Raw genomic sequence first — 13,365 nt, 5'->3', positions numbered from 1 at the left:
CAGCAGAACCTAGATAATTTTCCCCATTTCTCATTCTTCACCTGTGGTCCATGAGCAGATTTTGTTGATTCGTCCAAATCCAACAAGAATTTGTCTCTGTCACCCTTTGTTTAGCTTTCACTCCAGTTCAGCCACCAAGGTCTCTCATCGGATCTGCTACAGTATCTCCTGATTGGCCTCCCAGCTTCAACTCTTGCCCACATTTGACGAAGCAGCCAGCCTCACTGGCTTAACATTCAGGGGGATTTACCCTACTTCATATTCAGTATCACAGATTTGAGCTTCAGCCTTGACCTTGTATTTTTCAGCCGTTCTGATAACGTAGTTTGGGGTTTTGGATACTCCTGCTACGTTAATGGAAGAAAGGGTACAATTGAAGGAGCAAATGGTATTTGGATATTTTGTAAGGGCAATATGCATGCCTAGCATGGTGACCTAGGAAGTCACTCCCCTGTCTATGGGAAGCCAGCCTAAGGCTCAGTTACACTGTTACTGTTGCCCAGGGCAAGCCTGTCAAAGATACAGTCTGTGATTCCTGCTTCTAAGACCCCCATGTTGCTACCCAGAAGCAACAGTTGTTAACACGTGCATATTTTAGTAAGCTAAAAGTTTTCAAGTAAAGTTGAAGACTCCCTTTACTACCAGCCTGGTTCCATTCTTCACTTTTTCCATAGGGACAACCACTGTTGTGAGTTCTGAACCATATTCTTTTATAGTTTTACCATACATCCACACCCACTGACACCCAGGGCCCCAGCCCACCCCCTCACCTCACCCCACCACCCCCTGCCCCCACATCATTTATAAAGGGGAGATTGATTTCTGTTTTCCAGGGTCCCATGGAATACCTTCTCCCCCCATCTTCCAAGATCCTGAGCTGCAGGTAGATGGGGTTGGGTGGGTGGAGAGACTCCTGGATACCTGTTTTAAAACTTAAAAGGTGAAAGATTTGCACGCGAATCAACCAGAGACCTTTTTTTTTGCTTAGGAACCAAGTAACTTTATTGAAACCAAACAACTTTATTTATTTATGGCAAAACTGGGAGAAAAACCCTGGAACCTTTTGCAAAGGCAAAACTGCAATATGAATGCTCGGCATGGTGATCAGGGAAATCAGGTGATCACCACGCACCCTGTGGCTATAGGGAAAACAGTCCCGACTCAGTTCTTTTTGTCACTGTTGCCCAGGGTGAGCTTGTCAAAGAGGTACTCCACCCTGCCGTTTTCCGGAGCCCCCATCTTGCGCAGGTTGGTGACATTGCCCCCCGACTCTTTGTTGGACTTGACTTGCTCGTGCAGGTGGTGGCTCTCCAGGAAGTCGCACAGGTGGGCGTCATTCTTGTCGGTGGCCAGCTGGTGCAGGTCGAGCAGGCTCTGGTTCACGGTCTTCTCCAGATGCAAGGCGCACTGCATGGCCTTCAGGCCGCTCCCCCAGTCGTTGCAGTCCGGCTTCTTGGTGTCACGGACACAGAGGCGGCCCCCGCGCTGGTTCTGCAGCTGCATCAGCTTCTCGGCATGCTCGATCTCCTCGTGAAACTGGCGCAGGAAGAACTGGGCGAAGTTCTTCAAGGCCACGTCGTCGCGGTCGAAGTAGAAAGCCATGGACCGGTACACGTAGGAGGCGTAGAGCTCCAGGTTGATCTGGCTGTTGACGGCGGCCTCGCAGTCGGGGTGGTAGTTCTGGCGCACTTGTGGGAGCGGTGCAGTGACCATGGCTGGCGGCCCGGGCACCAACGCAAAGGTGAAGGCACCTCTGAAGCGAGGGCCACGGAGCGGGCAGCGGCGGGGCCGAAGGCGGTGGCGGCCTCGTAGATTTCCCAGCGTGATGGGCAAGTGAGGCCAGAGGCACAACCGGTGGCAGTTGGAGACCTCACGGAAGTGGCTGTTGGAATGTAGCGTGAGCTCTGGGATGGGACAGGAAATGGCCAGAGAAGAGGGGCGAGCTTTTGGGGTGGGGGTGGGGTGGGGGGAGGGCAGTGTTCTAGGGCAGTGTTCTAGGTTTTGTTGGAGCCTACGTGAGTCGGGGCAACCCTGTGATGTGTACCTGGTGTTTTATTAAGTTTTAAATTTTGGGATGATGTATCTATTTTCCAAGTATTTTCTTCCTTGAAGCCTGTTTTTATTTTATAAAACCATCATCTCCCAAAATTCTGAGAATGTGAATTTGAATTTTTGGTAAATTTCTGTTCTGTTTCCTGTAAAACATAAATGCAAATATGTTTATCATCTTCTCTTTTACTTTCCTGAAATACTTAAAACTGCATTCATATTTAGTAATGAAGGACTCATTTGATTAGTGTAGGAAATTAGCATGGGTCTGATTTACAGCCGTGATGTTCATTTCACTAATAGGTTTCTCCTCTGAATTGGGAGGATGGAATATATCAATTAAAGAGTGGTCTTCTCGTTTGGGAGTACTTGTCATAGAGCTTGCAGGTAGGAAAGGTACCATCCCAAAAGGCAAAAGCATGGCATTTCTCTGACACTGAAAGACTTCAGTGAATCTCTCTTCTAGGTAGATGTATTCTTCTGGTTTGTTTCTCTTCTGCTTTGCAGGTCTGCAATTGTCTCAGACCTGCTCTAATTTGGGTTCCCTTTCTGATCAAGTAATTTACTGTCTTTGGAGTGTAGTTTAAAGAGATTAAAGCATTTCAGTTGCCACCGTGGCTTTGTTGAATGTAAGTAAGGTTGGGGGAGGGTCAGAGCAGAGCAGGAGAAAACAGATTTGTTGTTCAGAGAGTAACTCTTTAATCTCACAGTCCATCCAGGACCTTCGGCTGTCCTTTGATTTCATTGACTCTGTTCCTGAACCTTCTTTGAGTGTGCTTGACTTTCTACTGCAGGCATTTTAAGTTCTCTGGTTTTATCATTCTGAAAGCAGCTCCTGTTTCTATCTTCCAAGCATTCTTCACGACCTCTGGCTTCCTAACTATATTCATTCTGGTTTGTGTGTGCATAGATCATTGTTTTTGGGTCTGGTCAACCACCATGATTCAATTACCACTTTTTACTTTTAAAAATATAAGTACCTATTTTAAAAATAATTAATGCATTCACATGGCTCAAAAACCACATAGTTCTACTCTCTGTAGGCAACCAATGGGGTATTACTTGTTATAGTCAGAAAAAAAGAGGAAGAAAAAGAAGAAATAAGGCTCATGTTTAGAAAAATCATAGATATATAAGAATCTTTAGAAACATATTCTTTGAAGCATATTACATTTGAGTGCATATGGAGCATTTACCAAGACAGACCATCCTCTGGGCCATACAACAAGTCTCAATAAACTTAAGTGGATTCAAATCACGCAAGATATGTTCTCTGACCGCAGTGGAATTAAACCAGAAATTTTCAACAGAAAAGTTTCTGAAAAGTCTTCAAATATTTGGAAACTAACAGTATAATAGTCTTCTTAACAATCCAAGAGATCAAGGGGTATTAAAAATTTTTTGAAACTCAATGTAAGTAAAGCACAGCATATCAATATTTTTGAGATGCAGCTAAAACCAATGTTTAGATGGAAATCGATAGCACTAAATGCCTATATTAGAAAAGAGTAAAAGTCTCAAATATGTTATCTAACTTTCCACCTTAAAAACTAAAAGAAAGGGGCCACCTGGATGGCTCATTTGGCTAAGCCTTTGCCTTAGTCATGATCCTGGGGTCCTGGGGTAGAACCCTGCCTTGGGCTCCCTGCTCAGCGGGGAGCCTGCTTATCCCTCACCTCCCTGCCCTCCCCCCACCCCTCCTCATGTGCACTCTCTCTCAAATAAATAAATAAAATCTTTTCCAAAAGAACTAAAAGAATGAAGAATAAAATAAGTCCAATTAGGCAGAGTAAGGAAGAGTTTGTCACAAGTCAGGACATATTTTACAGCCTGGGACAAAACTAAAATGTTGAGAACCTTGAATAAGCCAAGGGTAAAGTATGTCTACTGTTATTGAGGATTGGCCCTAGGGAGAGATCAGTGGGTCTGCTAGAAGGTCTGTGGTTGGGCTGGTCATTTGGAATAGAGGTCTAGGTGAGAACTCTCTTTCCACTGCATGATGCCAAAGGATTCTGGAGAAAAGACATGGGTCAGAGTGAGGGTTCTTGGTAGGTTCTGGACCAGGGCAAATTGAGATGACTACCCAAGGCTTTTTCCTTTGAGTGACTTATACCTATATGCCTGGAACCAAGTATCTGAACAAGAAGAACCAATTCAAAATCAAATATTCTTCTTGTCAGTTACCTTCCTAATTTCCTGCCCCTAAGAAAAAGGATGGAAATCCAACCTTCAGGCTAAGATCATCCTTGAATAAGAATACTTCTTTCTAGATTTTCCTTGATTTTTCTTTTAATTTGATTTTATCCATTAGTGAGAGGAGTGATTCAGAATGAGAGGAGAACTATCAGCATGATCTCACTAGGCTCTGCCCTGGCCCTCTCACTGGAAAGGAACTACATATTCACATTAAAAAATGAAAAAGAATAAATAAGTGCTACTGCTCTATAGAAGTGGAATGTTGGTTTCTTCTCAGGCCAAATTTGGCAGAGTGTGAGTTTAAAGGAGGTATGGTGGTGATTGTGGTGGTCATAGTAGTGGTTTAGTGTGTGTGTGTGTGTCTAGGCCAGAGTCACCTTGTTCTCTTTTGATAAAATGGAGTCCAGAAAGCTCTAGAGAGTTCTAGTCAACTGTCTTAAAACCTATGACAAGGCCACAGAATTTAGTTAACAAGTCAAAATTACTTAGAGATCACTCATACATGCCCATTGTAGCTGAGAGTATTTTTGCTTTTCTTTGCTTTAGTTTCACTTTCTCTCCTTTTTCTTAGTTTCATTCTCTTTCTCTTTCCTTCAGTGAGTAACTAGAGATACAGAAAGTGGAATGATGTAAGGAAAAATGAAAAATCATATTTATTTAGCAACAGAAAGACCTAGAAAAGTGGAAGATTTAAAGTGGCATAGTATCCAAAAAATAGTAAAAAATAAAATGGCACAATATCAAAATCAGACAAAGCCATCACAAGAAAACAAATAATGCTATTGAACAGAACTATAAAAATTATGAACAAAATATTAGCAAACTGAATTCAGCAACATTTAAAAATGATTATACACCACAACCAAGTGGTATTTATTTAAGCAGTGAAGGACTGTTTCAGTATATGAAAATCGATCAATGCAATACACTGTGTTAATAGAACAAAGGACAAAAACAACATCTCAATAAATGTGGGGAAAGAATTTGACACGATCTGCCATCTTTTTATGATAAAAACTAACAACAAACTAAGAATAAAAGGAAACCTCCTAATCCTGAAAAAGACGTATACAAAAACCTACAACTAACATCATACTTAAAGGTGAAAATGAAATTTTTCCTCTAACATTAGGAACAAGACAAAGATATCTGATCTCACCACATCTATTCAACATTGTACTGGATATTTTAACCAGGTAAATTAGATGAGCAAAAGAAATAAAAGGCATTCAAATGGGAAAGAAAGAAGTAAAACTATTTTTGTTTACGGATGATATATAGAAATCCCTAAGGATTCCACAAAAAATTATAGAAATTAATAAACAAGTTCAGCAAGGTTTTAGGATACAAAATCAATACACAAAAATCAGTTGTGTTTTTAAATACCAGTAATGAACAATCTGAAAATTAAAACAATTCCATTCACTATAGCATCAGAAAGAATAAAATACTAAGGAATATATTAATGAAAGAAGTACAAGATCATACAAAGAAAACTACAAAACATCATTGAAATAAACTGAACAAGACCTAAATAAATGTAAAGACATTCCATGTTCATGGATCAGAAGACAATATACTGTTAAGATGGCAATTCATCTCCCATCATCAGTGTTATTTATTCTATAGTCAAAATTAACCCTGCCACATTTATAATTTATCAATTTATTCTCAGTTAACCCTATCTCATATAAATTCTTTTTTTTTTTAGATTATTTATTTGAGGGGGGATGAGGAGCAGAGGGAGAGACTCTTAAGCAGACTCCCTGCTGAGCAAGGAGCCCAACTCAGGGCTCAAACCCAGGACCCTGAGATCATGGACCTGAGCCAAAATCAAGAGTCAAATGCTTAACCAACTAAGCCATCCAGGTGCCCCTCATATAAATTCTTAAAAATACAGCCTCAGCATGACTACATGCTTTTATACTCCAAATAATTCACATATGTCAAACACCAACATATCCACAGTCATATCTGTATAGTGTGCACAGTATCTGTACTCCTTTAGTACCTGGGGCTCACTCATTAAGAAACATTTATTTACTTTCTGCATTCCTTCATTCAGTATTCACCACCCAGAATCAGATGGCAATCCTCGAAGCAATCTACAGATTCAACACATCTCTAAAAACTCCCAGTTTGTTTGGTTTGTCATTGTTAATTTTTTTTGCAAAAATTGATAAGATGAACCTAAAATTTATACGGCAATGAAAAAGGACAAAGTTGGAGGACTTATACTTCCTGATTTCAAAACTTACTATGAGGCTACATTACTAAAGACTATGTGGTATCAGTATAAGGATAGAAATATAGATCAATGGAATAAAATTGAGGATCCAGAAATAAAACTATACATTTATGGCCAATTGATTTTTGACAAGATTGCCAAGACCATTCAGTGGATAAGGAACTGTCTTTTCTTTCTTTTTTTTTTAATGTTTTTTTATTATGTTAGTCACCATACTGTACATCCCTGGTTTCTGATGTAAAGTTCAGTGATTCATTAGTTGCGTATAACACCCAGTGCACCATGCAATACGTGCCCTCCTTACTACCCATCACCAGTCTATCCCATTCCCCCACCCCCCTCCCCTCTGAAGCCCTCAGTTTGTTTCTCATGAACTGTCTTTTCAAAAAATGATACTGGGTTAACTGGATCACCACATTCAAAAGAATAGACTTAGACACCTATCTCATACCATATACAAAAAAAAATTAACTCATAAATGAATTATAGACTTAAATGTAAGAGGTAGAGCTATAAAACTTTTAGAAAAAAATAAGAGTAAATCTTTATAACCTTGGACTAGACACTGGTTTCTTACATATGACACCAAAAGCATAAGAAGCTAAAGAAAAGATAGGCGTAGAACAAAATTAAAAACTTCTGTAATTCAAAAAAAAAAAAAAAGGAAGAGAAAAGACAATGCACTGAATGGGAGAAAATATTTGCAAAATACGTAACTTATAAAGAACTTGTATCCACAAGGTATAAGGAACTCACAACTGAACAATAGAAATCAAATAACCCAATAAAAATGAGCAAAGGATTTAGATAGACTTGTATCCAAAGAAGACATGCCAATGGCCCATAATCACATTAAATGATGCTTACCACCAGTAGCCACCAGGAAAGGCAATCAAAACCACAGTGAGAAACCTCTTCACCCATACTAAGATAGCAAAAATAAAAAAGATAGATAACAAGTGTTGATGAGGATGTGGAGAAATTGGAACTCTCATACCTTGTCAGTGGGATTGTAAAATTATGTGAAACTTGGAGAATAGTCTGGCAGTCCCTCAAAATGTTAAATAGATGTTACCATATGTCTCAGCAATTCCACTCCTAGGTTTATATCCAAAGAGACTTGAAAATATATGACCCCCAAAATTTTGTACACAAATGTTCTACTAGTATTATTCATAAAAACCCAAAAGCGAAAGCCCAAATACCAATCAACTGATGAATAGATAAACAAAATGTGGTATATCCATACTATGGAATGTTACTCAACAACAAAAAAAAATTGAATAAAGTACTGATGATATATGCATCAGTAAGGATGAATCTTGAAAACATTATTCTGAAACAACACTGAAATGAAAGAAGAGGCTGTGTATAGTATGATTCCACTTATATGAAATGCCCAGAATAGACAAATCCATAGAGACATAAAGTAGATTAGTATTTGCAAGTTGCTGGAGGAAGGGGAATGGGGAGTGACTTCAAATGGGTATGAATGGGTACATGGCTTCTTTTGAAGATATTAAAATGTTTTGAAATTCTGTAGTCATCATGGTTGCACTATTCTGTGAATATACTAAAGACATTGACTTGTACACATTTAAAAATTATGTGATATATAATTATAATAAGGCTGTTATTTAAAAAAAGAAGAGCTGTGTGTCAGCCAAAATGTAGGCTGTATGATGGAGATGAAATTCAGAGTAATGACTATACAGGTCATTGGTCATGAAAAGTTATTACTTTCATGATTGGGCAATATTGAAGGAAGCAAATCTACCAACAAAGACTATAAAAAGACAAAGAAAGCATTCACATGTGGGGCTTTTTGCTCCTTAAGGGAAAGGGAACTTGCTTAAATGAAATCCACCAACAAATACTCTTTAATTTCTGTATGTGATGCTCTGTTCTAGGTATACTATAAAGGAAAGAAACTCTTTTTTTTTTTAAAGATTTTATTTATTAATTTGACATAGAGAGACAGCCAGCAAGAGAGGGAACACAAGCAGGGGAGTGGGAGAGGAAGAAGCAGGCTCATAGCAGAGGAGCCTGATGTGGGGCTCGATCCCAGAATGCTGGGATCACGCCCTGAGCCGAAGGCAGACACTTAACGACTGTGCCACCCAGGCTCCCGGAAAGAAACTCTTAAGACACAAATTTCTGGCCTATAAATACTCCGGCTTTAAAATAGATTGAATTGGACTTTCAGGCCACAGCTGTTCTAGATGTTATTTTTTTTAAGTTTTTATTTAAATTCCAGTATAGTGAACATACAGTGTAATATTAGTTTCAGGTGTACAATGTAGTGATTCAGCACTACTATACATCACCCGGTGCTCATCACGACAAGTGCACTCCTTAATCCCCATCACCTAGTTCCCCCATCCCCCCACCCACCTCCCCTCTGGTAACCATCAGTTTGTTCTCCATAATTAAGAGTCTGTTTTTTAGAATGTCTCTTTTTTTCTTCATTCTTGTGTTTTGTTTCTTAAATTCCACAACAAGTGAAATCACATAGTATTTGTCTTTCTCTGACTGACTTATCTCACTTAGGTGAGATAACACTCTCTAGTTCCATGTCATTGCAAATGGCAAGATTTCATTCTTTCTGTGGCTGGGTAATATTCCATTGTATGTATATACCACCTCTTCTTTACCCATTCATCAGTTGATGGACACTTGGGCTATTTTCATAATTTGACTATTGTAGATAATGCTGCTATAAACATTGGGGTACCTGTATCCCTTTAAATTAGTATTTTTGTATTCTTTGGGTAAATACCTATTAGTGAGATTGCTAGATCAGAAGGTAGTTCTATTTTGAATTATTCAAGGAACCTCCATACTTTTTTTCTAGGGTGGCTGCACCAGTTTGCATTCTTATCAACAGTGCATGAGTTCCCCTTTATCCTCGCCAATACCTGTTGTTTCTTGTGTTTTTGATTTCAGCCATTCTGACAGGTGTGTGGTGATATCTCATTGTAGTTTTGATTTGCATTTCCCTGATGTCAGGGATGTTGAGTATCTTTTCATGTGTCTGTTGGACATCTGTATGTCTTTTTGGGAAAAATGGCTATTCATGCCTTCTGCCCATTTTTTAAATTGGATTATTCATTTTTTGGGTGTTGAGTTTGATAAATTCTTTATAGATTTTGGATGCTAACCCTTTATTAGATATATCATTTGCAAATATCTTCTCGCATTCCATAGGTTGCCTTTTAGTTTTGTTGATTGATCTCTTTGCTGTGCAGGAGTTTTTATTTTGATAATGTCACAGTAGTTTATTTTTGCTTTTGTTTCCCTTGCCTCAGGAGATGTATCTAGAAAGAAGTGGCTATAGCCAATGTCAAAGAGGTTACTGCCTGTGTCTCCTCTAGGATTTTGATAGTTTCCTGGCTCACATTTAGGTCTTTCATCCATTTTGAGTTTATTTCTGTGTTTGGTGTAAGAAAGTGGTCCAATTTTATTCTTTTGCATGTAACTGCCAGTTTTCCTGACACCATTTGTTGAAGAGACAATCTTTTTCCCATTGGATATACTTTCCTGCTTTGTCAAAGATTAATTGACCGTATAGTTGTGAGTTCATTTCTGGGTTTTCTATTCTCTTCCATTGATCTATGTGATTTGTAGATTCTAGAATATAGATCCTTTACGTCTCTGGTTAAGTTAATTCCAAGGTAACGTATGGTTTTTGGTGCTATTGTAAATGGGATGGATTCCCTAATTTCTCTTTCTTCAGTCTCAGTGTTTGTGTATAGAAATGCAACTGATTCCTGAGCATTGATTTGGTATCCCACCACATTACTGAATTGCTCTATAACTTCTAATAGTTTGGGCGTGGATTCTTTTCAGTTTTCCATATAGAGTATCATGTCATCTGCGAGGAGAGACATTTTGACTTCTTCTTTGCCTATTTGGATACCTTTTATCCCTTTTTGTTGTCTGATCGCTGTTGCAAGGACTTCTAGTACTATGTTGAATAATAGTGGCGAGAGTGGGCATCCTTGTCGTGTTCCTGATCTTAAGGGAAAGGCTTTTAGCTTTACCCCATTGAGAATGATATTTGCTGTAGGCTTTTCATAGATGGTTTTTATGAGATTGAGGAATGTGCCCTCTATGCCTACACTCTGAAGGGTTTTAATCAGGAAAGGATGCTGTATTTTGTCAAATGCTTTTTCTGCATCTGTTTAGAGGATCATATGATTCTTGGCTTTTTTCTTGTTGATATGATCTATCACACTGATCGATTTGCGAATGTTGAACCACGCTTGCATCCCGGGGATGAATCCCACTTGGTCATGATGGATAATCCTTTTAATGTACTGTTGGATCCTATTAGCTAGGATCTTGTTGAGAATCTTTATTGAGGGATATCGGTCTGTAATTCTCCTTTTTGAGGGGGTCTTTGCCTGGTTTGGGGATCAAGGTAATATTGGCCTCATAGAATGAGTTTGGTAGCTTTCCTTCTGTTTCTATTTTTTGAAATAGCTTTAGGAGAATAGGTATTATTTCTTCTTTGAATGTTTGGTAGAATTCCCCAGGAAAACCGTCTGGGCCTGGAGTTTTATTATTTGGAAGGTTGTTTATCACTGACTCAATTTCTTCATAGTTAATTGGCCTATTTAAGAAATCTATTTCTTCCTGTTTCAGTCTTGGTAGTTTATAGGTTTCCAGGAAGGCCTCCATCTCTTCCAGATTGTTTAGTTTTTTGGCATATAGCTGTTGATAAAAGTTTCTAATAATCCTTGCAATTTCAATGGTGCTGGTCGTGACCTCTCCCTTTTCAGTCATNGTTTTATTATTTGGAAGGTTGTTTATCACTGACTCAATTTCTTCATAGTTAATTGGCCTATTTAAGAAATCTATTTCTTCCTGTTTCAGTCTTGGTAGTTTATAGGTTTCCAGGAAGGCCTCCATCTCTTCCAGATTGTTTAGTTTTTTGGCATATAGCTGTTGATAAAAGTTTCTAATAATCCTTCCAATTTCATTGGTGTTGGTTGTGACCTCTCCTTTTTCATTCATAATTTTATTAATTTGGGTCCTTTCTCCATTCTTTTGGATAAGTCTCGCCAGTGGTTTATCTATTTTATTTATTCTTTCAAAGAACCAGCTTCTAGTTCTGTTGATCTGCTCTACTGTACTCCTGGTTTCTAATTCATTGATTTCTGCTCTAATNGCAAAGAAATTTCTCACGTACCAAGGCAAAGGTATCAGGATTACGTCAGACCTGTCTACAGAGACCTGGAATGAGAGAAAGGCTTGGGGGGGCATTTTTAAAGCTCTTTCAGAGAAAAACATGCAGCCAAGGATCCTTTATCCAGCAAAGCTGTCATTCAGAATTGATGGAGAAATAAAGACGTTCCAAAATCGCCAATCATTAACCAATTTCGTAACCACGAAACCAGCCCTACAGGAGATATTAAGGGGGGCTCTATAAAGGTAAAAAGGCCCCAAGAGTGATACCCAAGTGTTTGAATTCTGTCCAAATTTTTTCTTGTGATTGAGTTCCAGTTTCAAAGCATTGTGGTCTGAGATTATGCAGGGAATAATTTCAGTCTTTTGGTATCGGTTGAAACCTGTTTTGTGACCCAGAGCATGATCTATTCTTGAGAATGTTCCGTGTGCATTAGAATAGAATGAGTATTCTTTGGTTCTGGGGTGTAGTGTTCTATATATATCTATGAGGTCCAACTCGTCGAGTATGGCATTCAAAGCCTTTGATTCTTTGCTTAGTTTTTGCCAGGGTGTTCTGTCTATTTCTGATAGTGGGGTGTTGAGGTCCCCTACTATTACTGTGTTCTTATCTATATGTCTCTTTATTTTGGTNTGAACTATTAACGTATTTTTATCTGTATGTCTCTTTATTCTGGTTAAGAGTTGGCTTGTGTATCTTGCTGCTCCCCTGTTGGGGGCATATATATTAATAATTGTCATATCCACTTGTTGAATACTTCCTTTAAGAATAATATAGTGCCCTTCTGTATCTCTCTCTATGGCCTCTAGTTTAAAATCCAGTCTATCTGATATGAGAATTGCTACTCCAGCTTTCTTTTGAGGTCCATTTGCGTGGAAGATGGTACTCCATCCCCTTACTCTAAGTCTGAATGCATCTTTGGGTTCAAAATGAGTCTCTTGTAGACAGCAAATGGATGGGTCATGTCTTTTTATCCAATCTGCAACCCTGTGGCGTTTTATGGGAGAGTTTAAGCCATTTAGATTGATAGAGATTATTGACAGATATGATTTTAATGATGCCATGTTATGTGTAAAGTCTTTGTTTTTATAGTTGTGACTTTCTGTTCTGTATCACTCTTGGGGCCTTTTTACTTTTATAGAACCCCCCTTAATATTCTCCTGTAGGGCTGGTTTCGTGGTTATGAAATTGGTCAATGACTGGCGATTCTGGAAGGTCTTTATTTCTCCATCAATTCTGAATGACAGCTTTGCTGGATAAAGGATCCTTGGCTGCATGTTTTTCTCTGAAAGAGCTTTAAAAATGCCCCCCCAAGCCTTTCTCTCATTCCAGGTCTCTGTAGACAGGTCTGACGTAATCCTGATACCTTTGCCTTGGTACGTGAGAAATTTCTTTGCCCTGGCCGCTTTCAATACTGTATCCTTGGATCTAATATTTGCGAATTGCACTATGACATGCCGTGGCGTAGGTTTGTCCTGGTTGAGCTTGGATGGGGTCCTCTCTGCCTCTTGGACACGAATGCTTGTTTCCCTTGCTAGATTAGGGAAGTTTTCAGCTACAATTTGTTCAAATATCTCTTCTAGACCTCTGTTTTTCTCCACCCCTTCAGGGATGCCGATGATTCTGACATTGGATCGNGCCCTTTCTCTCATTCCAGGTCTGTGTGGATAGGTCTGACGTA

General features: G+C 39.0%; 1 non-coding gene across 1 annotated transcript; it reads right to left on the bottom strand.

The window, feature by feature from the left end:
* Positions 1 to 1,161: 1,161 nt before the first annotated feature.
* LOC100469213 lies at positions 1,162 to 1,905 on the bottom strand. Its single transcript, XR_002141572.2, has one exon. It is a non-coding gene; the product is annotated as a ferritin heavy chain (transcript).
* Positions 1,906 to 13,365: the final 11,460 nt, after the last annotated feature.

The sequence above is a fragment of the Ailuropoda melanoleuca genome, chromosome X (assembly GCF_002007445.2).
Source record: "Ailuropoda melanoleuca isolate Jingjing chromosome X, ASM200744v2, whole genome shotgun sequence".
In the NCBI taxonomy this organism is placed as follows: domain Eukaryota; kingdom Metazoa; phylum Chordata; class Mammalia; order Carnivora; family Ursidae; genus Ailuropoda; species Ailuropoda melanoleuca.
Note: the sequence above shows the minus strand (reverse complement) of the source record. Positions and strands in the feature narration are given on the sequence as shown.